The 27,186-nt window shown below is 37.2% G+C and overlaps 1 long non-coding RNA gene across 1 annotated transcript in view; it reads right to left on the bottom strand.

The window, feature by feature from the left end:
* Positions 1-18,670: 18,670 nt before the first annotated feature.
* LOC125154659 (uncharacterized) overlaps positions 18,671-27,186 on the bottom strand; it is a 46,802-nt gene continuing 38,286 nt past the window's right edge. Inside the window, exon 8 of the long non-coding RNA XR_007147907.1 lies at positions 18,671-18,721. This is a non-coding gene — a long non-coding RNA (uncharacterized LOC125154659). The remainder of the gene's footprint in view (positions 18,722-27,186) is intronic.

The following is a 27,186-nucleotide window of genomic DNA, read 5'->3' as shown; positions in this document are numbered from 1 at the left end:
AGCCACTGTTAAAGCAACGCTGAGAGGAAAATTTATAGCACTAAATGCTTACAATAGAAAAGAGGAAAAGTCTTAAATCAGTAATCTAAGCTTCTACTTGAAGAGCCTAGGAAAAGAAGAAAAAAATAAACCAAAATTAAATAGAAGAAGGAAATTAAAAGAAAAACAGAAATCAACTAAATAAAAATTTGATTTGAAGCTGGCGGTGTAGGAGCACACTGAGCTCACCGCATCCTGCGGATCACTTAGATTCCACCCACACCTGCCTAAATAACCCAGAAAATTGCCAGAAGACTAGCAGAATGGATTCTACAGAGCCAAGCATAGACGAGAGGTCCACGGAAGAAGGTAGGAAGGGCGGAGAGGTGGTGCATGCTACACGGACTGGTGGGAGGGAGCCAGGGCGGAGGGGCAGCCTGCCGGCCAAGCAGAGCCCCCGAGTCTGGCTTGCAAAAGTGGAGGGGCTGGACGGAGTGTGTTCAGACAGCAGTGGGACTTAACATCTGGAAGCTTATAAGTTAACAGTTCTGCTCTGAGAGCAGGAGGGCTGGAGTACAACTGGAGGGAGAGTTGTTGAGCCCCAGACAACAGAGCGCAGCTTGGCGGGCAACAAAGGCGCTTGCCAGCGCCATCTCCCTCACCCATCCTCCAGCCAAAATCCCAAAGGGAACCAGTTACTGCCAGGAAACTGGCTTGCACCCTGCAAACACGGAACGCTGTGCTTCTGTGGATCAATCCCTCCGGCGGGTATGACTTCCTCCCGGTGCCACAGGGCCCCTCCCAAAGCGGATCACGGAGGATAAGCAAACTGAGCCTGCCCCTCCCGCCCCCGTGCACCTTGCGGTACCACCCCAGCTAATACGCCAGATCCCCAGCACCACAAGCCTGGCAGTGTGCAATTAGCCCAGACCGGCCACACCACCCCACAGTGAATCCCGCCCCTAGGAGAGGGGAAGAGAAAGTACACACCAGTCTGACTGTGGCCCCAGCAGTGGGCTGGGAGCAGACATCAGGTCTGACTGCGGCCCCGCCCACCAATGCAAGTTATTCAAGACAGCACAGGGGAAGTGCCCCGTAGCTCCACACCACTCCAGGGACTATCCAAAATGACGAAACGGAAGAATTCCCCTCAAAAAAAACCTCCAGGAAATAACGACAGCTAACAAACTAATCAAAAACGATTTAAATAATATAACAGAAAGTGAATTTAGAATAATAGTCATAAAATTAATCACTGGGCCTGAAAACAGTATAAAGGACAGCAGAGAATCTATTGCTACAGATCAAGGGACTAAGGAACAGCCAGGAGGAGCTAAAAAATGCTATTAACGATCTGCAAAATAAAATGGAGATGACCACAGCTTGGAACGAAGAGGCAGAGGAGAGAACAGGTGAGCTAGAAGATAAAGTTATGGAAAAAGAAGAAGCTGAGAAAAAGAGAGATAAAAAATCCAGGAGTATGAGGGGAAAATTAGAGAACTAAGTGATGCAATAAAGAGAAATAATCTACGCATAATTGGTATTCCAGAGGAGGAAGAGAGAGGGAAAGGTGCTGAAGGTGTACTTGAAGAAAGAATAGCTGAGAACTTCCCGGATCTGGGGAAGGAAAAAGGCATTGAAATCCAGGAGGCACAGAGAACTCCCTTCAGACATAACTTGAATCGATCTTCTGCACGACATACCATAGTCAAACTGGCAAAATACAAGGATAAAGAGAAAATTCTGAAAGCAGTTAGGGATAAACGTGCTCTAACATATAAAGGGAGACCTATAAGACTCGTGACCGATCTCTCTACTGAAACTTGGCAGGCCAGAAAGGAATGGCAGGAGATCTTCAATGTGATGAACAGAAAAAATATGCAGCTGAGAATCCTTTATCCAGCAAGTCTGTCATTTAGAACAGAAGGAGAGATAAAGGTCTTCCCAAACAAACAAAAACTGAAGGAATTTAGCACCACTAAACCAGCCCTACAAGAGAACCTAAGGGGGATCCTGTGAGACAACGTACCAGAGACATCGCTACAAGCATGAAACCTACGGACATCACAATGACTCTAAACCCATATCTTTCTATAATAACACTGAATGTAAATGGACTAAATGCACCAACCAAAAGACATAAGGTATCAGAATGGATAAAAAACCAAGACCCATCTATTTGCTGTCTACAAGAGACTCATTTTAGACCTGAGGACAGCTTCAGATTGAAAGTGAGGGGATGGAGAACTATTTATCATGCTACTGGAAGTCAAAGAAAAGTGGAGTAGCCATACTAATATCAGACAAACTAGACTTTAAATTAAAGGCTGTAACAAGAGATGAAGAAGGACATTATATAATAATCACAGGGTCTATCCATCAGGAAGAGCTAACAATTATAAATGTCTATGCACCGAATACGTGAGCCCCCAAATATATAAAACAATTACTCACAACATAAGCAACCTTATTGATAAGAATGTGGTAATTGCAGGGGACTTTAACACCCCACTCACAGCAATGGATAGATCATCTAGACACATGGTCAATAAAGAAACAAAGGCCCTGAATGATACATTGGATCAGATGGACTTGACAGATATATTTAGAACTCCGCATCCCAAAGCAACAGAATATACTTTCTTCTCCGGTGCACATGGCACATTCTCCAAGGTAGATCACATTCCGGGTTGCAAAACAGCCCTTCATAAGTATACAAGAATTGAGATCATACCATGCATACTTTCAGACCACAATGCTATGAAGCTTGAAATCAACCACAGGAAAAAGTCTGGAAAACCTCCAAAACCATGGAGGTTAAAGAACACCCTACTAAAGAATGAATGGGTCAACCAGGCAATTAGAGAAGAAATTAAAAAATATATGGAAACAAACGAAAATGAAAATACATCAATCCAAACGCTTTGGGATGCAGTGAAGGCAGTCCTGAGAGGAAAATACATTGCAATCCAGGCCTATCTCAAGAAACAAGAAAAATCCCAAATACAAAATCTAATAGCACACCTAAAGGAAACAGAAGCAGAACAGCAAAGACACCCCAAACCCAGCAGAAGAAGAGAAATAATAAAGATCAGAGCAGAGATAAAAAATATAGAATCTAAAAAAACAGTAGAGCAGATCAATGAAACCAAGAGTTGGTTTTTTGAAAAAATAAACAAAATTGATAAACCTCTAGACATGCTTCTCAAAAAAAAAAAAAGGGGAGATGACCCAAATAGATAAAATCATGAATTAAAATGGAATTAGTACAACCAATCCCTCAGAAATACAAGCAATTATCAGAGAATACTGTGAAAAATTATATGCCAACAAACTGGACAACCTGGAAGAAATGGACAAATTCCTAAGCACCCACACACTTCCAAAACTCAAACAGGAGGAAATAGAAAATTTGAACAGACCTATAACCAGCAAAGAAATTGAATCAGTCATCAAAAATCTCCCAACAAATGAGTCCAGGACCAGATGGCTTCCCTGGGGAATTCTACCAGACAGTTAAAGCAGAGATAATACCTATCCTTCTCAAGTTGTTCCAAAAAATCAAAAGGGAAGGAAAACCCCCAGACTCATTCTATGAAGCCAGCATGACTTTGATTCCCAAACCAGAGAGAGACCTAGCAAAAAAAAGAGAACTACAGGCCAATATCCCTGATGAATATGGATGCAAAAATTCTCAATAAGATACTAGCAAATCGAATTCAACAGCATGGAAAAAGAATTATTCACCATGATCAAGTGGGATTGATTCCTGGGATGCAGGGCTGGTTCAACATTCGCAAATCGATCAACGTGATACATCACATTAATAAAAGAAAACATAAGAAGTATATGATCCTGTCAACCGATGCAGAAAAAGCATTTGACAAAATTCAGCATCCTTTCTTAATAAAAACGCTTGAGAAAGTGGGGGTAGAAGGAACATACTTAAATATCATAAAAGCCGTTTATGAAAAGCCCACAGCTAATATCATCCTCAATGGGGAAAAACTGAGAGCTTTTTCCCTGAGATCAGGAACACGACAGGGATGTCCACTCTCACCACTGTTGTTTAACGGAGTGTTGGAAATTCTAGCATCAGCAATTAGACAACAAAAGGAAACCAAAGGCATCAAAATTGGCAAAGATGAAGTCAAGCTTTCACTTTTTGCAGATGACATGATATTATACATGGAAAATCCGATAGACTCCACCAAAAGTCTGCTAGAACTGATACATAAATTCAGCAAAGTCTCAGGATACAAAAATCAATGTACGGAAATCAGTTGCATTCTTATACACTAATAATGAAGCAACAGAAAGACAAATAAAGAAACTGATACCATTCACAATTGCACCGAGAAGCATAAAATACCTAGGAATAAATCTAACCAAAGGTGTACAAGATCTGTATGCTGAAAACTATAGAAAACTTATGAAGGAAATTGAAGAAGATACAAAGAAATGGAAAAACATTCCGTGCTAATGGGTAGGAAGAATATTGTTAAAATGTCAACACTACCCAAAGCTATCTACACATTCAATGCAATCCCAATCAAAACTGCACCAGCATTCTTCTCGAAACTAGAACAAGCAATGCTAAAAATCATATGGAACCACAAAAGACCCCGATAGCCAAAGTAATTTTGAAGAAGAAGACCAAAGCGGGAGGCATCACAATCCCAGACTTTAGCCTCTACTACAAAGCTGTCGTCATCAAGACAGCATGGTATTGGCACAAAAACAGACACATAGACCAATAGATAAGATTAGAAACCCCAGACGACAAACGTATGGTCAACTAATCTTTGACAAAGCAGGAAAGAATATCCAATGGAAAAAAAGACAGTCTCTTTAACAAATGGTGCTGGGAGAACTGGACAGCAACATGCAGAAGATTGAAACTAGACCACTTTCTGACGCCATTCACTAAAATAAACTCAAAATGGATGAAGGATGTGAATGTGAGACAGGAAACCATCAAAACCCTAGTGGAGAAAGCAGGAAAAGACCTCTGTGACCTCAGCCATAGCAATTTCTTACTTGACACATCCCCAAAGGCAAGGGGATTAAAAGCAAAAATGAACTACTGGGACCTTATGAAGATAAAAAGCTTCTGCACAGCAAAGGAAACAACCAACACAATTAAAAGGCAACCAACGGAATGGGAAAAGATATTTGCAAATAACATATCGGACAAAGGGCTAGTATACAAAATCTATAAAGAGCTCACCAAACTCCACACCTGAAAAACAAATAACCTAGTGAAGAAATGGGCAGAAAACATGAATAGACACTTCTCTAAAGAAGACATCTGGATGGCCAACAGGCACATGAAAAGATGCTCAACATCGCTCCTCATCAGGGAAATACAAATCAAAACCACATTCAGATATCACCTCACGCCAGTCAGAGTGGCCAAAATGAACAAATCAGGAGACTATAGATGCTGGAGAGGATGTGGAGAAATGGGAACCCTCTTGCACTGTTCGTGGGAATGCAAATTGGTGCAGCCACTCTGGAAAACAGTGTGGAGGTTCCTCAAAAAATTAAAAATAGACCTACCCTATGACCCAGCAATAGCACTGCTAGGAAGTTACCCAAGGAATACAGGAGTACTGATGCATAGGGGCACTTGTACCCCAATGTTTATAGCAGCACTCTCAACAATAGCCAAATTGTGGAAAGAGCCTAAATGTCCATCAACTGATGAATGGATAAAGAAATTGTGGTTTATATACACAATGGAGTACCACGTGGCAATGAGAAAGAATGAAATATGGCCCTTTGTAGCAACGTGGATGGAACTGGAGAGTGTGATGCTAAGTGAAATAAACCATACAGAGAAAGACAGATACCATATGTTTTCACTCTTATGTGGATCCTGAGAAACTTAACAGAAACCCATGGGGGAGGGGAAGGGAAAAAAAAGAAAAAAAAGAGGTTAGAGTGGGAGAGAGAGCCAAAGCATAAAAGACTCTTAAAAACTGAGAACAAACTGAGGGTTGATGGGGGGTGGGAGGGAGGGGAGGGTAGGTGATGGGCATTGAAGAGGGCATCTTTTGGGATGAGCACTGGGTGTTGTATGGAAACTAATTTGACAATAAATTTCATATAACAAAAAAAATTAAATAAATAAATAAATAAATAAATAAATAAATAAATACAAATTTGATTCTCTGAAAAAAATCAATAAAATGGACAAATCTCTAACAAGACAGACAAAGGAATAAAAGATAAGCCACATATTACCAATACCAGAAATTTTAAAAGGGATATCATTATAGACCCTGGATAGTACAGGAATACTGTGAATAAGTGGACACACATAATTCTAACAATTTACAAGCAATGGACCAACTGTTTGAAAAGTACAAAGCACCACAACTAACCCACTATAAATAGATAATTTGTATTGTCCAACAATTATTCGGTAAGTGGTTATTTCATGATCTAAAGATTCATCACTTAAAAGCTAAAAAAAAAATAATAATTAAAGCTAAAAAAATAATCTCCAGTCCTGGGGTGCCTGGGTGGCTCAGTTGGTTAAGTGTCTGACTTCAGCTCAGGTCATGATCTCACAGTCCATGAGTTTTAGCCCCACGTCCGGCTGTGTGCTGAAAGCTCAGAGCCTGGAGCCTGCTTCGGATTCTGTGTCTCCCTCTCTCTGCCCCTCCCCTGCTCATGCTTGTCTCTCTGTGTCTCAAAAATGAATAAAAACATTTAAAAAAAAATCGCCAGTCCTAGATGTTTTCACTAGAGAATTCTTCCAAATATTTATAGGAGAATTTAAAAACCAATTTTACACAATCTCCCAGAAAACAGAAGAGATGAGAACCCTCTCAAGTAAATTTATGAAGCTAATATTAACCAAATAACACACAATGTGAGTGTAGAAAAGAAAACTACAGGCTAGTATCACTCATGAAAATACATGTAAAAGTCCTTAAGAAAACATTAGCAATTAGAATTCTGCAATAAATATAATTATATACCATGAAAAAGTAGAGTTTATTCCAAGGATGTAAGGTTACTTCAATATTTGAAAATCAGTGCAATCTGCCATATTAATAGTCTAAAGAAAAAAATTATATGATCATATCATTTGATGAGAAAAACATTTGAGAAAATTCAACACTCATTCATGAAAGAAACTCTCAGAAACGTAGGAATAGACAGGAACTTCTTAAACTTGATGAATTTAATATTACACTGAATGATGAAAGGCTAACTGCCTTCCCTCAAAGATTACGAATAAGGCAAAGGGGGCGCCTGGGTGGCTCAGTTGGTTGAGCATCCAACTTCGGCTCAGGTCATGATCTTATGGTTCGTGAGTTCGAGCACCTCATCAGGCCCTGCGCTGACAGCTCAGAGCCTGAAGCCTGCTTCAGATTCTGTGTCCCCCTCTATCTCTGCCTTCCTCTGCTCTCACTGTCTCTCTCAAAAATAAATAAACGTTAAAAAAAAATTTAAGATTAAAAAAGGGAATTAGGCAAAGAAATATGTACTCTTATTCAACATAATAGTGGAAGTTGTAACCATTAAAATAAAGCAAGAAAAGGAATTAAAAAGCATACTGATCACAAGGAAAGATTAATAAGACTATCTCAATTTGCAGATAACATAATTATCTACATAGAAAATTTCAAGAAATTCATAAGAAAAGCTTTAATCATCAAGACAGTATGGTACTGGCACAAGAACAGACACTCACATCAATGGAACAGAATAGAGAACCCAGAAATGGACCCACAAACCCATGACCAACTAATCTTTGACAAAGAGAATATCCAATGGAATAAAGACAGTCTCTTCAGCAAGTGGTGCTGGGAAAACTGGACAGCAACATGCAGAAGAATGAACCTGGACCACTTTCTTACACCATTCACAAAAATAAACTCAAAATGGATGAAAGACCTCAATGTAAAACAGGAAGCCATCAAAATCCTTGAGGAGACAGCAGACAAAAACCTCTTTGATCTAGGCCGCAGCAACTTCTTACTCAACATGTCTCTGGAGGCAAGGGAAACAAAAGCAAAAATGAACTACTGGGACCTCATCAAAATAAAAACCTTCTGCACAGTGAAGGAAACAATCAGCAAAACTAAAAGGCAACTGACAGAATGGGAGAAGATATTTGCAAATGACTTATCAGATAAAGGGTTAGTATCTAAAATCTATAAAGAACTTATCATACTCAACACCTAAAAAACAAATAATCCAGTGAAGAAATGGGTGAAAGACATGAATAGATACTTTTCCAAGGAAGACATCCAGATGGCCAATCGATTCATGAAAAAATGCTCAACATCACTCATCATCAGGGAAATACAAATCAAAACCACAATGAGATACCACCTTACACCTGTCAGAATGGCTAACATGAACAATGCAGGCAACAACAGATGTTGGCGAGGATGCGGAGAAAGAGGATCTCTTTTGCATTGTTGGTGGCAATGCAAGCTGGTGCAGCCACTCTGGAAAACAGTATGGAGGTTCCTCAAAAAACTAAAAATAGAACTACCCTACGACCCAGCAATTGCACTACTAGGCATTTATCCAAGGGATACAGGTGTGCTGTTTCGAAGGGACACATGCACCCCCATGTTTATAGCAGCACTATCAACAATAGCCAAAGTATGGAAAGAGCCCAAATGTCCATCGATGGATGAATGGATAAAGAAGATGTGGTATATATATATATATATATATATATATATATATATATATATACATACAATGGAGTATTACTCGGCAATCAAAAAGAATGAAATCTTGCCATTTGCAACTACATGGATGGAACTGGATGGTATTATGCTAAGTGAAATTAGTCAGAGAAAGACAGAAATCATATGACTTCACTCATATGAGGACTTTAGGAGACGAAACAGATGAACATAAGGGAAGGGAAACAAAAATAATATAAAAACAGGGAGGGGGACAAAACCCAAGAGACTCATAAATATGGAGAACAAACTGAGGGTTGCTGGAAGGGTTGTGGGAGGGGGGATGGGATAAATGGGTATGGGACATTAAAGGAATCTACTCCTGAAATCAATATTTCACTATATGCTAACTAATTTGTATGTAAATTTTAAAAAATAAAAAATAAAATTAAAAATGATAAAAAAAGAAAACTTCTAGAAATACTATGTGAATTCAGAAAGGTCACAGGATACAAAATTAACATTCAGAAAATCAAGTTCATTTATATGTACAAGTATGAACACCAAAATTATAAATATACAATACCAATTACAATCATTCAAAAAATGACATACTTATGTGTAAATTTAACACTATAGTACTGTATTGTATTTGTATTTGTATGATGAAAACGGCAAAATGTTGATTAAAGAAATCAAAGCAGATTTAGATACATGGAAAGACATACTGTGTTCATGGACTGGAAATTGCAACATAGTAAAGATGTTACTTCTTAAATTCATACACAGTTGATCCTTGAACAATGCAGGAATTAGGGATGCTGATTCCTTCCACATACAACTTTTAACTTTCCAAAAACTTAGCCACAAATAGCTTACCGTTGATAGGAAGCCTAACCCATAACAAAAAGAGACCATTAACAAATATTTCTATGCTATATGTATTATATACTATATCCTTAAAGTAAACTGGAGAAGAGAAAATGTTATTAACAAAATCATACCAAAAAAATACAGTTAGAGTACTATACTATGTTAAAAAAAATGTGTTTAAGTGCATATGAGCAGTTCAAACCCATGTTGTTCAAGGGTCAACGGTATACATTTAATCCAATTCCCAGACAGAATTTTTATAGATACAGGCAAGCTTATTCTTTATAAAATTTATGTGAAAAGACAAAGAAACTAGAATAGCTAAAAAACCAAAATTTTAAAACAATAATAATGGAGGAGAAATCAATCTACCCAATTTCAAGATTCATTGTGCAGCTACAATGAAAGTATGTGGTCTTTGTGGAGTGACAGACACACAGATTAACAGAAAAGAATAGAAAACCTAGAAACAGATTCACACAAATATGTCCAGCTGACTTTTGACAAAGGTGAAAAGCAATTTAATGAAAAAAGGAAAGTATTTTCAATCAATGGTGCTGGAGCTGTTAGACATCTATAGGAAAGTAAATAAATAAGAACTTTGACCTAAACCTCACATTTTATACCAAAATTAACCCAAAATGGATGATGGATTTAAATGTAAAATCTTGTTACCTTTTCTTTAAAAAAAAAAAAAGTGTATTTATTTATTTTGAGAGCTAGAGCATGAGCACCAGTGGGGGAGGAGCAGAGAGAGGAGGAGAGAGAGAATCCCAAGCAGGCTCAGTGCAGTCAGCACAGAGTCCATTGCAGGGCTCAAACTCACAAACCATAAGATCGTGACCTGAGCTGGAATCAAGAGTTGTACTCTTAACTGACTGAGCCACCCAGGCACCCCTGTTACCTTTTCATTGTTAGTGAAAAACAGGAGAAAATATTTGGGATTGAGGTCTAAGTAAAGAGTTCTTAGGCTTGACACCAAAAGTACAATCCATAAGAGGGAAAATTGATAAATTGGGCCTCACAAAAATAAAAACTTTTGCTCTGCAAAAGACCACATGGGATAAAAAGACAAGCTACACACTGTAAGAAAATATTTGCAAATTATATATTTGGCAAAGGACTGGTAACTAGGGTATATAAAGAACTCTTAAAACTCAACAGTGAAAAAACAAGCCATCCAATTAGAAAATGGGTAAAAGACATGAAGATGTTTATCCTTGTCACAGCACTTGTTTGCAGACCACTTGAATTTAAAGACTATAAAAATTATATGCAGATATGAACTTCACACGCTGGACAAGAAACCAAAAAAATAAACAGGCTGTACTTTGGAATTCCTAGTAATGATGTTATTTGGGAGTAAATAATTCAGACTGTTTAGATGCTGAACTAATAAATTATAGGACAATTTCTGTGGGTAGACTAGGGTCTTCCCCATATGGCATTCCCAGTGTCAGTCCCAGGAGGGGTCTGACCTAGAAATATGGGGTCTCTGGAGAATGGCACTTTTACTGGAGAGATGAAAACCTCTCTTCTCCCTTGAAGCTTCTTGGGAGAATTTAAACATTCCCAGACTGAGCTAGCAAGTGAGAAATCATCCCTTTAGTCACCCTGAGACATGGCTGGTCCTAGAAGCTCTGCCATAGATATAAATTATACTTCCCAACATCACTGTGGTCCACTCCCATGTTGGGTGAAGTATGTGGAAACTTGCAGCCTGGTCTCTGCTGTGTAGAATTAGAAGAACTGGTTTTTGCTTTGGACTGAGTAGCTAAGGGTACAGAAAGGACCCCTGCCTTCCAACACCAGATCGGAAAGATGGTTAAACATCCTTGTACATCAATTTCATAAAAGTCACTGACAACAGAGGCAACATGTGGTGGCTTTGCAGAAAGCCCAAATGAAAGAACACACAAGACATGCTCCATCCTGCATATCCTCAAAACGGCACCCTTTGGAACACAGGAAAAGTTGGTGGAACATTTGAGAGTGGTACCAATTTTGAGGCAATCAGGCTGGTCTGTGAGACTAGAGCTCACATCATTTGGGTTATTTAGGGGAAATAAGATAATATTTTGTAGTCATTGGTTGTTGAGGCTGGTACACTTGGGTTTCACTAAGTTAAGAGAAAAGCTCACTCTCCCCTTTTCAATAACACAATGTCTTTTCATTAGAAGCCTGAAATAGCCGGGTTTTTCTCTGCTCTTCCATTCCTTTGAAACCCTACTCATAATTAGCTTCCCACAACTCCTAGGTTTCTTCCACCATTACTCATCATCCTGGTCTATTTGTGTTACAGATTATGATTTTCAACCTCCATTGGCTTCACCAAGGTTAGTACCATTTTGTTATTTTAAGTCCATATTGCTAATCTTTGGGGAACATACCTACTTCTCCCTTATTACTATATTTAGAACTTTCAAGTAAGTCTGATAATCAAGAACAGACGTTCTTAATCTGAGGTCTTGTGGCTATGGAGATGCATGGATAAAATTCAAGCTATCTGTGATTTTGGAGCAGAAAAAAAACCTCATCTTTGTTTTCATTAGCTTCTATTAACTTCTATTCATTAACTTCTATTGAGAATTTCCTATTATTAATGCAAGCAACAAATTACAATGAAATAAATGGAACATAAAAGCTACTTTTATACTGCATTCTAATTGTTTCAAGTATCTCAAAAGTCACTTAATGTTCTTCACTAGTTAAAATTATGGTTGTTATTAGATGTGCCAATAGATCCTATTATTTAATATGTTATATCATACATAATATCAAATATATATTATAAATTGAAGAAATATTTTGATAACTATTTCAATCAACATAATTGGTTTCTTCTGTAACCCTATAGTTTTATCCAAAAAAACAAAAAACACCCTTATTCTGGGAAAGGATCCACAAGTTTAACTGTCCAAGGGAATAACAATAGCACAAGAATGATTTAATAGTTTTGGAATAGCCAAATGTCTCTACAACACAATGGCAAAAAACTGAAACCAACCTAAATGCTCAATAACAGAAGATCGGTGAAATAAATTATGATACATACCTAGAGCAGAATATGATGCAGTTACTCAACGTAATATTATAGAACACTGCTTAATGGCATACATGGGTAGGTAACACAACATGTTATATAAAAGAAAAAGTTGTACATGTGATTATTTTTTTGTAAATCAAACACATATATAGTGTATTCTGCTTATACTACACATATATAGAAAATGGGTGTCAAGACACACAAAAAAATGCAAAGGGTTATTTACAGATGGTGAGCATTATCAGTAATCTTTCTATTCTACTCATTTGTGAAAATTTTCTATCAACTTACAATTATTTTTTGCAAGAAAAATAAATAAAAATCATCTTTCAAAGAAATGAAGTCCTGAGAAACAATCCAAATGAAATGTTAATTTCTACCTTTGATCGGCTGTACATTCATTCATTCAGCAAATAAACTTCAGCTCAGTGGTTAATGTTACAGAATGAATTAATGTTATCTACAGGATCCATTATCATAATGAAAAAAAATCTACTGATTTTCATACAAATCATTTAGCAGCTGAACCAGCAAAAATTTTAATTAATTTAATTAAATTTAATAAATTTACAAATAATATTAATTTATAATATAATATTATAATAATATATAATATAAATTTAAATTAATTTAATGATTTATTAATTTTCTAGGCTGTGGGACCTAAAGTCCAGTCTGTCTTTAGCACAAGTATCAGATATTCATTTCTTTCAAAATTGTGTCCTACCTACCAATAAATAATTTTGTCTTCAGAAAATCCTTTCTGTTTTGTTTTTGTTGATTTGAGATTTTGTTTTTCAAGTTTCCTATAACAAATAAAAATAAATTTAGATTCTCATCATACAAATCCTATTAAAAAATAAGCATATTTTTATAACAACATATGTTTCTGAATTCACAAGGCCCACAACAAAAACTTCTGTTTTCATAATTGTGCCATACTTTAAAATTTTGAGTAATTCTGAATCTTACTGTCACTGGAAAAGATATTCAGTTATTTTATTTTTATATCTGGGTGTTAGGAATTCCAAAATGCTACTGAAATAAATATGCCTATCATACTCCTTATATATTAACATTTTGCTAACATGTTATATGATAACATTAGCTGGGAAAAATATACTAAGTTTTAAAAATGCTCCTAACTACAGGTTTAAACCTTTACTAAAGGTTTAAAATACAACTCTTCTAAAATTAGACATTGATCTAACATGAAAGATGTGAATATAAAGTAATTGGCCTGATATTATTGTTTTTGTTCATAAAAGCACCAGAATTTACATAAGAAATGATGTCATCCCCTCTGAGTAGTCACCTTGGGAGACCACATGCTAACTTCCTTGACATTTGCCTTTGCACACAACAATTTTAGCATCTTTCTTTTGGACTTATCTTTAGTCTGTTCCTTTTTTATTTTAAAGAAATGTCTTCAAAGGCAGCCAAATTTTGTCTTTTAAAGTTGGATGTGATCTTCATCGATGGCTAAAAGTAATCTAGGAGATGGGGCCCTGGATGTACCAGCTAGAATGAAGTAGATATGAAAGAAGGATTGAGGAAACACAGTGTGACACTTTATGTTAGGGGTGATATTCCAAGTATCCAACAAAAGGTATTTCAGGACACAGGCCAATCAAAACAGATGTTACTGGAGCAAGGTCCTGGAGTACCCTAACCAAGATCCAGATAGTAACTTTTTAGTAGCTGGGTTGTGCATTGCTCTAAAGAGTCCTGGAAGACAAAATGTAGCAGTGGGGATAAGTGGGCATTTGGGAGTTTCTGAGCTGTGGCATTTACCAGCCAACAAAGATATTTAAGGTATTTTAATGTCCACTGAATATTCCAAAAAGTGAAGAGGCCACTGATGTTTCTGTGTGTCTGGGGCATTGACTCTGAAGGCACTACCCAAGTGTTGTTTGAAGGTGTTGAGAGCAATAGTATTGGAATAAATGTGCAGGAAACCAGGATAACTATTTTGAAGGGCATTGCTTATCTGAATATTTAGAGTCTCTAAATTCTTTAGAACAGGCACCATGTCTTTTTCACTTTTTCTCCCTATAACCTAACATATTAGCTTGGCATATAGTGGTTGCTTAATAAATATGTGTTGAGTGAATGGCATGTTTGTTAAAGAAAAATAACTTCAAAATAATATCTCCTATTTAAGACCGTTTACAATTTTTCTTTTTTAAACCTGTAAACTCTTCATTCTATTAGAGATAACTCTTTTTTGTTTGTTTATTTATTTATTTTGAGAGAGGGAAAGTGAGTGGGGAGGGGCAGAGAGGGAGAGGGAGAATGCCAAGCACAGAGCCAAACGTGGGGTTCAATCCCACGAACCACAAGATCATGACATGAGCCAAAATCAAGAGTTAGACACTTAACCAACTGAGCCGCCCAAGCGCCCCTATTGGAGATAATTCTACAAATTGCTTTAAAGAGAGAAATCTATCAATATTTATTTCTGACTCAAAATACTTTGGATAGCTGCCTAATTCTCTCTGGAAAGCAGTCCTTTTTATTGCTCCTCTAATTTTTCACATGAGTTTAAAAGCCACAGGTAAATGGGAACCTGTCTCTAACTTCTTGACCTTCTTATCATTTCTAGACACAAAGAATTTTCCTTTTAGCAGATAGGACTTGAGGCTTTCTCAAGGCTAGAGTTGCTATACCATGCTGTCAAATATTTACAAGGCTATGGGTATCTCGTATTATGTACTTAATGCATCATTTGTTTCTCCTAACATCCCCTTTTATAGCTGAGAAAACTGGGTTCTGGAGGACCTAAGCAACTTCCCCACATTTGCACAGTTAGTAAGTGGTGAAGATATGTTCTGAATTCAGGCAACTTGATTCCAGAATTGAGCACCCTTGACCAACACAATATAAGAAGGAACAAAAGCTTACTTACCATTAATCAACATGGTAGAAATTGAAGGATTTCCCATACCTTAGAGCTCTCATTACATTGACTCAAAAAAAGTAGGTTTAGGAAGGGAGATTTCATTTTACATACATTTTATAAGTGATACTGAACACATATGATGTTGAGGAACTGTTCTAGGTTCTAGGAGGGCAGGAAAGAGACCCAGTCTCTTACTGTTTTAAATATAGTACCTAGAAACTTACTCAAGTCTTCTAGGGCTACTTTTTTCATTACTCCAAATGGGGAGGGAAAAAAAAAACTGAACTCCTGTGTTCAGTTTGAATTTTGGATCCTAAGCAATAATCATCCTTGATGAATTGCATAATAGACATATCTCTAGAGGGGAGGACATCTACTGTTTTCTTCCTTCTGGATTCCCTGGGTGAATATCTGATCACCTTTGACACCCTATGCTTATAACAATAGCAACAGAGGAAGGAGGAGGTGGAGGTCACAGTGAAATATATAGACTGTGTGGAACACAGGTACCATATGATCATTCCGTTAATGTGGGCAGCATTTTTCTGTTACTCTGGGGTTACCCTGTATAATGATGGTATTCAGAGTCAGTTCCCCACAGGCTAATTATTTCATATATGAATTTTAGGTTTTAGGAGGCATTTCAAGTTATACAGTAGCCTTATGTATTATCATAATTTGGAATAATAGAAACATTAACTTTGTACCTTCCTTGAACGATTAAGCTGTACTTTAAAGGGAGGTTAATAAATAACCAACGAGAATGCTACTAAAGAACTAAACCATGAATAGTAACCTGTACTAAATGCCTTAAGCAAGCTGAAAAATATAAGAAAACCCTTTTTATTTTATTTTTTTTAATGTTTTTATTTATTTTTGAGACAGAGAGAGACAGAGCATGAGCAGGGGATGGTCAGAGAGAGAGGGAAACACAGAATCCCAAGCAGGCTCCAGGCTCTGTGCTGACAGCTCAGAGCCCGAGGCTGGGCTCGAACCCACAGACTGTGAGATCATGACCTGAGCCCAAGTCGGACGCTCAACCGACTGAGCCACCCAGGCACCCCAAGAAAACCCTTCTTAACCATAAAGTATTTAAGATGTGCTGTAAGATTGGTCTTTTTTTTTTAATGTTTATTTATTTTTGAGACAGAGAGAGACACAGCATGAGCAGGGAAGGGGCAGAGAAAGAGGGAGACACAGAATGTGAAACAGGCTCCAGGCTCTGAGCTGTCAGCACAGAGCCCAACGCAGGGCTCGAACCCACGAACTGTGAGATCGTGACCTGAGCCGAAGTCGGACGCTTAACTGACTGAGCCACCCAGGCGCCTCTAAGATTGGTTGGTCTTTTATAAGTGGAGTTGGTGACTCCATCTCATGTCTGCCCTAAGATTTCAAGGTAAAATAAGAGTTACTAACAACAACAAAACAGTTCTTTTCCATTTTCCTCTAAAACCCAAAATTATCAATATTAAAGTCATCCTAATGTTCTCAATTATTTATTTTTAATTATTTTTTATTCTATGATGAATAGCCTTAAATCTCCATTTTGAAACAAAGTACAATATAAATTTAAAAAGAAAAGCAAACGGGGCGCCTAGGTGTCCGCTCAGGTCATGATCTCACAGTTCCAGTTCATGAGTTTGAGGCCCGCATTGGGCTCTGTGCTGCCAGCTCAGAGCCTAGAGCCTGCTTCAGATTCTCTGTTTCCCTGTCTCTCTCTCTGCCCCTCCTCTGCTTACACTCTGTCTCTCTCTTTCTCTCTCAAAAATAAAATAAGACATTAAAAAAAGATCAGACAAATACATAGGTAAATCATAATCAGGATATTTCTTTCTTTCACCTGAAGATTTGATCTGTGGTAAACTAAAATTTTCTTTGGGAGAGATCATGTTTAAGTGACATTATATCACTATGATGTGAAAGAGTGCTTGACTAACAGCATATTTATCTATAAAATAAAAAGTGAGATATGCCAGCCTTTTCTGAGAGCCAAACGTGCCAGAACTTTCCCTTGTTCTAATTTTGGCCCAAGAACAAACAAGAACCTTTAAAAAGCACCAAAAGCTTTGTCTTTCAAAAGCAAAATGCTGAGGTACATCCATCTTCTACCTTCTGAGAGATAAATCATGTTTAAATCTAATATTTGAAAGAAACCTCTCCCTTACACTCTTATTATACTGCAAGGCAAATAATCAAGTTAGTCATCCAGTAGTCACATAACCCATAAGAATAACATGTTAAAGGAGTTTTGTCAAACGTATTAGAGAAAACCAGCCCGTTTGTCTCATGGATTGTTTTTGATTTTTCTGATCCTTTAAACTTCCTCTCCTGTGTTTCAGTCAGATCATCAGATCAATAATACCTGATGCTCAAACCTTGAGATTTCAGGCTCAGGAGTGATACAGCACATGCAAAATAGGCATTGCAACACACAATTGGGTTTTGCGGAAACTATGGTGTAATATCCTGAAAAAAAAATAGTTTCAAGTCATAAAAATGCAGTGCACTGACCCCCTGGAGAGAATTGTGTCCACGGGTCCGGGAACGACGTCTGTTGTCCAACACCCTCACCCCACGTCTGAGCCCTTGTGCTCCATGTGGTTTTTCCCTCAGGGATCATTATTGGGTTTCATAATGATTAGTTTGTGTATGAAAAAGGAAAGCTCAAGACTGTAATTTCATACATACTTAAAAAAAAGCGTATAAAGAAAATTCAGTAGTGAGACAAGTAATCTCCTGGAGCCTGTTGTGACCAAAAGTCTACCTGCGAGAAGGCTGAGCTGATAAATGAGTGTCTCTACATGTATGGGGACAAACCACAGAGAGGAAAGCTTTGTGTCCCTTTGGCCTAGGGAGCTCTGCTCTCCTAGTTCCCCACCCTTTCAGACACAAGGAGAGCACCCACAGAGAAATGGAGAGCAGCTGTTACAGCAAATGAGTATTAGGGCCATCAGAATCAAATTTAGTGACAAAAATAGGGGGAATATTTCTTTTAATTTTGGCAACCACATACTTAAAGAAATACTTTTTGGTAAAGGTGTAAGTGAAGGGTAGATTGAGGAAAAGTGGAGCTGAAAGCAAGGCCTGGGGGTAAAAAGTGCATCAAGCAGAGAGTACCGGGAGGAGGAGGAGTTAAAGCCACATCAGGGGTTAGAGAGGCAGGTGCGCATACCTGGTAAAGGTTCTTCAGCCTTACACATGCAAAGTCTCCTTTCCCTGCAGATTCCCAAGTCATCTCACCTGGAGAGGAAGCATAACCTAGAGAGTAGAAAAACCTGGCTGTAAATCCTGGGTTAGCCCCTCACTCTCTGTGGGACACTGAGCCAATCACTTACTAGTTCTGCACCTTAGTTTCCTCATCTGTGAAGAGGAATAACTATAGGAGAATTAATCCAAGAAAATACCTGCAACATTGCTTGACACATAGCTTAAGAAATGTTAGATTTTAGGGGTGCCTGGGTGGCTCAGTGGGTTAAGCGTCCGACTTCAGCTCAGGTCATGATCTCGCGGTCCGTGAGTTCAAGCCCCACGTCGGGCTCTGGGCTGATGGCTCAGAGCCTGGAGCCTGCTTCCGATTCTGTGTCTCCCTCTCTCTCTGCCCCTCCCCTGTTTATGCTCTGTCTCTCTCTGTCTCAAAAATAAATAAACATTAAAAAAAATTAAAAAAAAAAGAAATGTTAGATTTTATATTATATATATAATATATAATATTATATATTATATTGTATTTTATATTATATTATATTATATTATATTATATTATATTATATTATATTATATTATATTATTATTTTATTATATTATCAACAGCCATGTCAATATAATTTCCCTTCCAAAACAAACGTGTTCAAAACACGTTGCATCCCCTCCAGCTGTACTTAAGACTTAATGAAAAGGAAAGGTAACTTCCTCTTTTTCCCTTCTTTTAGTAGAATAAACTAAGGAGTTTTCTATATTTTTATTTGTATTCATCTCTGTATTCCTCTACATACAAAAAGTAAATCCTTCAAAACAACAGCATAAACATTAACATCCTTGTGTCTCATAGAGTAGACAGCTTACTAGGGGAGAAGTAGGAGCCTGTGTTCCTTTGGGAACAGAAAATTAAGTGGTAGAAACTGAGAAAGAGAAACCTGTGGAAAGAAGAAAGGAAATGGCAGAAACAACTGAAGATTGGTCTCTGGATTTTTACTGGGATGGATGCCATTTGCCTTGATAAACACCAAACTGTCCTGCCCAGTCATCTAACATAGTGAGTCTCAACTGAAGATGGTAGTAGGCTAAAAGCTGAGAAATGAAACTAGCGATAGTGCTGGACATATGATCATCAGCCTGAAAGATACAAGTTGAGGTTCAATCAGGTTGTAAAAGTCATATATGTGCCCTTCTTGACTGAGAATGTCTGTTGAAAAGGGTATATATGTGATTTTCATATACAACCCCTCAGTTGAAAGCTTTAATAAGCAGTCATCACCTTTAGACTGAACTAACACAACAGCCTTCGAGCTAGTCTTCCTCATTTCACTATCAACCTGACTGTGGTCCATTCTCTACACAGACCCTGAGTTATCTTTGTAAAATATGAAAGTATATCAATCTCTGATTAGAAACTCTCAGGCAATAAATTCAAATTCCTACCATAACCTGTGAGATCTTGCCTTCTCTGGCCCTTGTCTTCTTTGTAAACTTCTTTTGTACTATCCAAGTTTTCATTAAATAGTGCTACACTTGCATCTCAAGTCCCCTTTTTATTATGGCCTCAGTGCCTTTGCACTGGCTATTCTCTCTCCCTAGAGCTCTTCTCTCACAGCTGTTCACAGTGACCAAGTCACCGCAAATATCACTCCCATTTCCAAACTACTCCATCTAGAGAAGGGACCCCCAAAATTCTCTGATCCAATTTAAGTTTCTTTATAGCACTTGTCACTAGATAAACTTTTTATGTATTTTTCTGCAAGTTTATCTCTTTGTCCTTATCATAACACAGCATCATGAGAACAGGAATCTTGTTATATCCAACGTTGTGCCCGGAGTAAATTGTTAGCTTCCACTAGACTTTTGTTGAACACATAAATTAACAATATGCAAATAGAGCCTAGATGCTAAAAGAAGAAAAGGTACATGTGTCTATGAGAATATATTTCTAAAGGATTGAAAGATTCAAAAGATATTAGGAAAATGATATCTCAGGGATTAGACCTTCAAAAACTTTTGAGCAATGTTTATATATCCAATTGATTAATGGCCTCTGTCTAGTTTCTTATGCCTATAATTCAGGACCTAGCCTCCTGTCAACATTTGAAAGCCTTTTAGATAATCTATATGGAGAAGCTTAGGATAGAAACTCAACAAAGACAACAATCCAGATCAGAAGTGCAGACTCTAAAAACAAGTAAGAAGAACTTTGGGCATGATAATTCTACTAAGACTCAATCTATAGCAGAATGAAATATTCATGAAAATAAAAAAATATTTTTAAAAAATGTCCAATGAAAATCCTCTTTCATAGAAATAAACATATATTTAATGCCATTTTAAGCTAACATGAGATTTGAGACTGGAAATAAGTCATTGATCTTGTAAATAAAAATTTTGGCACAAACACAGTATCTGTTTGGAAAGTTTACATATCTATATTTCATAATTAGGTTCATGACTTATTTTCCTCATGTGAGGCTAATTCCTCTTTGACGCTCAAAGCAAATCTTGTTTTAAAAACAGGTCAGTGTTCTCAGTTTGCACTGATGTTCAGATAACTAGTTGTTTCAGACATAACTTTTAAGTAGCCAATAATAAAGTATGTGATATTAAGTGTATATTCAAATATTGATGCCATAACAAAATGCTAAGACTCTGGTGTTTACTTCATCTGATTGTTTTCTAAGGCTGTAGGCAATTTAACTCAGAATTTTCTGAGAGGCCTTTTAAACATGAAGATTCATGAACCCACTTCATAAAGTTTTGTTGCTATAGATCTGAGATCCAGGAATCTGTATTTGTTTAAAGGGCTTCCAAGGTGTTATGGAGACCTGCCAGGCTTAGAAAATAGTGATTTTAACCCAGCCTCCAACTAGGATGAGAACACTTTCATACACATTCCTTGTTATTCAGATATGTTTTGAGTTCTTCCAGAATGGGCAATCTCATCTCCATGTAGTTTGTTCACCTTTATTGGAAAGGTCTGATTGTCAGAAAGCTTTTGATTACATTAAACTGAAATGGGTCTGCCAGTGATTTCCTCACATAGGTCTAGGGCTGCCCTCTAGCATAACAATGGTTATTATACACCAAAGCCCTTCATACATTTTAATATAGCTTTCAGGTCCACACAAGTTTTTCTTCTACTGCTGAACAATCAGCTTCCACAAACAATTACTCACAGATCCTTTAACATCCAAGGTACCCCTGTGTCCCCCACCATACCATCCATATTCTCTTTTCAGAGCCTTCCCCTCCACCACTGTCAGATCTAGAGTCCTTAAAACAACTATGAACCACTTGACCCTGCATAGCAATGCAGCAACATGTTACCAGAGATCATAGGGAACTGAAACATTTCTTATACTGTTGGTTCTCAAATGCTGATATACCAAATGATGCCACAATGTGAGGACATTGTCACCAGTCCTTGATGAAATGAGAAAAGTGACTAAGTTCATTCACTCTAAAAGACTGTACTTTTTTCTCATACTATATCCCGCTCCAATCCTTTTAAAATTTAATGTTTTTAATGGAACAATAAGGGTCATTGGTTGGTTGGCTGGTCTGTTCTACTAGAAAGTCAGCTATCCTAGGTTGATGAGCCCCATTTCTTTAAAAGTTGTATTGTCCATAAAGACCAAAATCTGGGAACCATTGCCCTAGCTTTGCCTCCCTTGGTGACATACTAGTAATCTCCAATCCAACTTTTGTTACTAGAACACTAACCACATCACAAGCCACAGTGCCTCACAAGTCATTAGATCATTAGAATCAATGTAGTTTTATGAAAACACAGATTTCCAGGGCACACCATCAGAAATTATGGTTCAGGAAGTCTGAGGCCTGGTATCTGCATTTTTAAAGGTCCCCAAATGATCCTGCTGATCATCTAGGATTAGAAAGCTCTTTCATGATGTGCATTTATTCAATGGCTCTTTTATGTATTTATAACTTAATATCACCAGGAAGCAGGATTGATTAGGAAAGCAGGAGTCTGGTCAAGTGTATTAAAGCAGCCAAGCAGATCTTGATATATAAATATTTAGCCTGCACCCTCCTTAGGTATGAACACATCTGCAATTGTTATCCTTCCTTTCTTTTTTAGCCTTTCCGTTATCAGGACAGATTCTTTGGTTTAGGTTTAGACCTACTAGCTCTACCTTCCCAATTCCACCCAATAAACTGACCCAAACACCTTGGGTCATATCAAGATTCCTACTAAAAAGTAGTGCCAAGAATTGGATATAATATTAATACATAATAGTCCCCTTAATATGGACTCTTAACCAAACTCTGTTAATATAGCTTCAGATCACCTTAACTTTTATAGAGGCAGCCACACACTAATGTTATTTAAGGTTTGGACCAATCCATACTATCTGGTTCCACCTGAATTCAAAGAAGTTCTCCTTCATTCATTACAACTGATGCTTACAAATACAACACTTCAAGTTATAAATTTTTATCACATTTCCTTCAGTATATTTTCAACAGATATCATTTTCAATTCTAATTTTACCCTCCAACATATTCTCTTTTATAGAGAGTAATGGGCCTTATGTAAAGTTGAGAAATACAACATCTTAGCTGTCGTTCAAATAACTGATGACATGTTTTTCAACAGAGATAGCAGAAAATACAGTGAATCTTGTTGATTCTGCTTGGAAGTAGCAAATGTCACCCCTCACATTCCATTGACCACAGCAAGACACAGCCAAGCCTGACACTGATGGGGTGGGAATTTTTGAAAACTAGGGTCATATGTACCTTTCTCCATTCTTTTGAATTTTTTCCTCTGTTCTCCAAAATTTCTCAAAGAATATGGTAGCACTATGATGATATCAATGAGATTGTTTATTTCCTAAAACATAATTTGTCAGGATCTGGGAATTTGAATTCATCTAAAATATTTGTTATCATTAAACTCCTCTCATTGTATATATCATTGTATATATCAATGACCTCTTAATGCAATGGTCCCTCAATGGTACCAGCTTAAAGATCATTCTTCTTGGTATAGACAGAAGAAAAGCGGATGTGTAGTGTTTTCTTTTAACATGATACCATCATTCTCAAGCAATGGACCTATAATTTTCATCTATCTATTGCTCTGAAAATAGCACTAAAATTTGCTGCTGCTGTCTCTAGTGGTTTTGTGAGCCTCAGCTAATCTTTGGCTTTAACTCTCTTGAAATTTTTATCCTAGTCCCTTGTATTCCCCTTAGTTATGCTCTCCCACCCACAATTTACACAGATATCTTCCAGATTTATCAGACAAGTTCTCTACCTGCAAATATGCCAGGTTCTCTACTGCCTCCCAATTTTCTTTCCATTGAGAAAATTTTGAATTATGTGGCCAGAATTTCATAATTCAACCTTCCTCATCACCATAGAATTACACTCATTTTTTGAGACTCTTCTGGAAAATGTCTATTTTTTAGGAAAATATGTAATCAGCTTTTATTTGATACTCCACCTTCCTTCTATCAAGGGTTTTAATTTTTATTTTTTTCATCATGATAAGTGTACTCTATAATCCCCATCCCCTTCCCCCATGTTCCCACTCCCCTCCCCTCTGATAAACATCAGTTTGTTCTCTATAGTTAAAAATATGTTCCTTGGTTTCCCTCTCTCTTTCTCTCTCTCTTTCTCCCTCTCCCTTTTCCTTTGCTCATTTGTTTTGTTTCTTAAATTCCACATATGAGTGAGGTCATATGGTATTTGTCTTTCTCTGAATGATTTATTTCACTTAGCATTATACTCTCTAGCTCTATCTATGTTGTTGCAAATGGCAAATTTTCATTCTTTTTTATGGCTAATAGTCCACTATATGTATATACCACTCTTCTTTATCCATTCATCTACCGAGGGACCCTTGGGCTGCTTCCACAATTTGGCTATTGTAAATAATGCTGCATTTGGATGCATGTACCCCTTTGAATTACTGTTCTTGTATTTTTTGGGTAAATATCTAGTAGTGTAATTCCTACATAATAGGGTAGTTCTATTTTTATTTTTTTGAGATTTTCTTAATGGCATGATACTAAGAGGCAATATAACATAAAGGTTAAGAACTCAGTCTCTGTGGTTGAAATTTGAATCTTGTTTTTGTTTGTTTGTTTGTTTGTTTTGTTTTGTTTTGTTTTACTTAAATCAACAAAGTCCTAGGAATATAAAACACAAAATCCTACAAATGAGTGAAATGAAGCACAGAAGACTGCAGTACAGAGCAGAAGGGGACCACAGTGAAGGGCAGAGCCTAACTTTCAAAGGGAGTTTGGAAAGTCTCCCAGGTCAGAGCAAGTAGGTTATAGTGGTGACAGTAAAAACAGGGATATCACTGAAAGTCCTTCAATAAAGTAGCTGCACTAGTTGTCTTTCTCTCTCTCTCTCTCTCTCTCTCTCTCTCACACACACACACACACACACACACACACCACAGCCCAGGATCTCTGCATGCACAATAAAAGGCAACACAGTGTTCATTCCTCCAAGATAAAAACAGTGCAGGCACCTAAAGGAATTGAGTAAGCTTCCTGGGAAAAGTACAGGCTGCTACTATGAGCTCTGATTTCCCAGTCCCTTACCTACTCACCCTTAGGCAAATCCTGCAGATAATAAACTCTACCTACAAACAAAGAGCCTTCAATTCAGAGAAGAGACATCATGAGGAAAGAAACTTACCTAAAGAGCAGCCAAGAAAACTTGCAACCCAGACCTGGAATAATCAACCTAAACATGTAGCCTAAAATAAGCACTAATAAGCAAGGACCACCAGACATATGAGGAAGACTAAGAGTATTAAAGAGAAAGATCTAGATAAAATCAGAGTTATAGACTCAGCAGAATATGGTGGACATGCAAGGAACTGAAAAAGTCTTTTTTTTTTCATTCTTATTAGACTACTCATAAGTTTGTAAATGATGTCATAATCTTAAAAACAAGAACAACAATCTACAAAAATGGGAAAGATCACAGTAAGAACCAGCTCTTAAAAATATTTTAAACATAAAAATCAAAAATTCATAAAAGAGCAGTACACATTTTTAAAATATCATAATATAGAATGAAAAAATAAAAAGATGAAACATATGACAGAGAAGATAAGAGACACAAAGTTCAATGTTCAGCAAAATAGGGGACCAGAAGGAGAATAAAGAAATTGGAAAAAAAATAAATTATTAAATAAAAAGGAATTGGAGCACATAAGTGGCTCAGTCAACCAGTTAAGCCTGCAACTGTTGAATTTGGCTTAAGTCATGAGATCAAGCCCTGCATCAAACTCAGTGCAAAGCATAATGCCTGCTTGAGATTCTCTCTCTCTCCCTCCATCTGCCCCTACCTCACTTGTTCCCTCTCTCTCTTTCTCTCTCTCAAAATAAATAAATAAACTTTTTTTAAAAAAGGAATAAAATGCAGAAAGACACAAGACATCACACTGAAAAGGCCACTGAATATTTTCACCATCTTACATAGTATTGAATCAATAGATACATTTAAATTTGAGGGAACAAGAAATAAAACATACTACTATTGTAAATGAAAAAAGTAACAACAGAAAGCCTAAAATTAATAATATAATACCCAACATTGGGAGAAAGAATGGAAGAAAAGTTGAGTAGTGTTTCAACAAGTTAAATCTACAACATTCACAGCAGAAAATCACCAATAATAATTAAAATTGGTTAATCAATAAATAAGTTAATAGGTTATATTCACTATAAACACAATAATAAACAAATTACTATGTTTATATCAGAAACCATTAAAAAAGTTAAAAGTGATTTTAACTATGAAGAATAAGATTTCCAAAAGACAGAGAACAGTATATTTTGCCACTGAATCTTTACAGTAGGTGATTTTTTTTATCGTTTCACTCTATTCAGGTTAGCACTTTTTTGGGTAACAGAAAGTCTTAGGCCTATATAGACAGCAAGTAATGAATCACGTGACGAAATAGTATGACCCATGGCCGGGGTCTATGGGAGAATGCAGACAACCCCAGGTGGAAGAGTAGATCACTGACTAGGCTGACAAAAGGTGAACGTCATCCATTGGGTAAATACAAAGGCATCTGAGTCTCCTTCCAAAACCCCAGGCAAGAATGTTTTCAGCTTGACTGAACTGCCAAGTTTCCCATACCTTAGTAGAGTTGAGATTTTTCATTGAATGCCATGCTGCCTCTATCAAGCTCAGGTTTCAGTACCTCTAATAAGCTCCACCCTTGTGTTAGAACTTAAGGATATAAAACATGATATTTTCATAGTTGTTTTTAACTTGAGTTGAAATGTTTACTTCAACAAAAATGTCCGTATGCCTGCTTCATGCAAGGCACCATGGGAAATACACATGTAAACCAGACAGATTGGGTTCTCTCAGGCAGTTGAAGAACCACTAAAGTGAGAGAGACTTGTACGCAACTAACTTTAATGCAAGACCAAATGCAAGTGAACTGAAGCATAAAGAGGGAAGAGAGAGCTTCCAGTTTAGGAAGGGGTCAAGAAAGACTAAATGAGGAGCTG

The sequence above is a fragment of the Prionailurus viverrinus genome, chromosome A1 (assembly GCF_022837055.1).
Source record: "Prionailurus viverrinus isolate Anna chromosome A1, UM_Priviv_1.0, whole genome shotgun sequence".
Classification (NCBI taxonomy): domain Eukaryota; kingdom Metazoa; phylum Chordata; class Mammalia; order Carnivora; family Felidae; genus Prionailurus; species Prionailurus viverrinus.
Note: the sequence above shows the minus strand (reverse complement) of the source record. Positions and strands in the feature narration are given on the sequence as shown.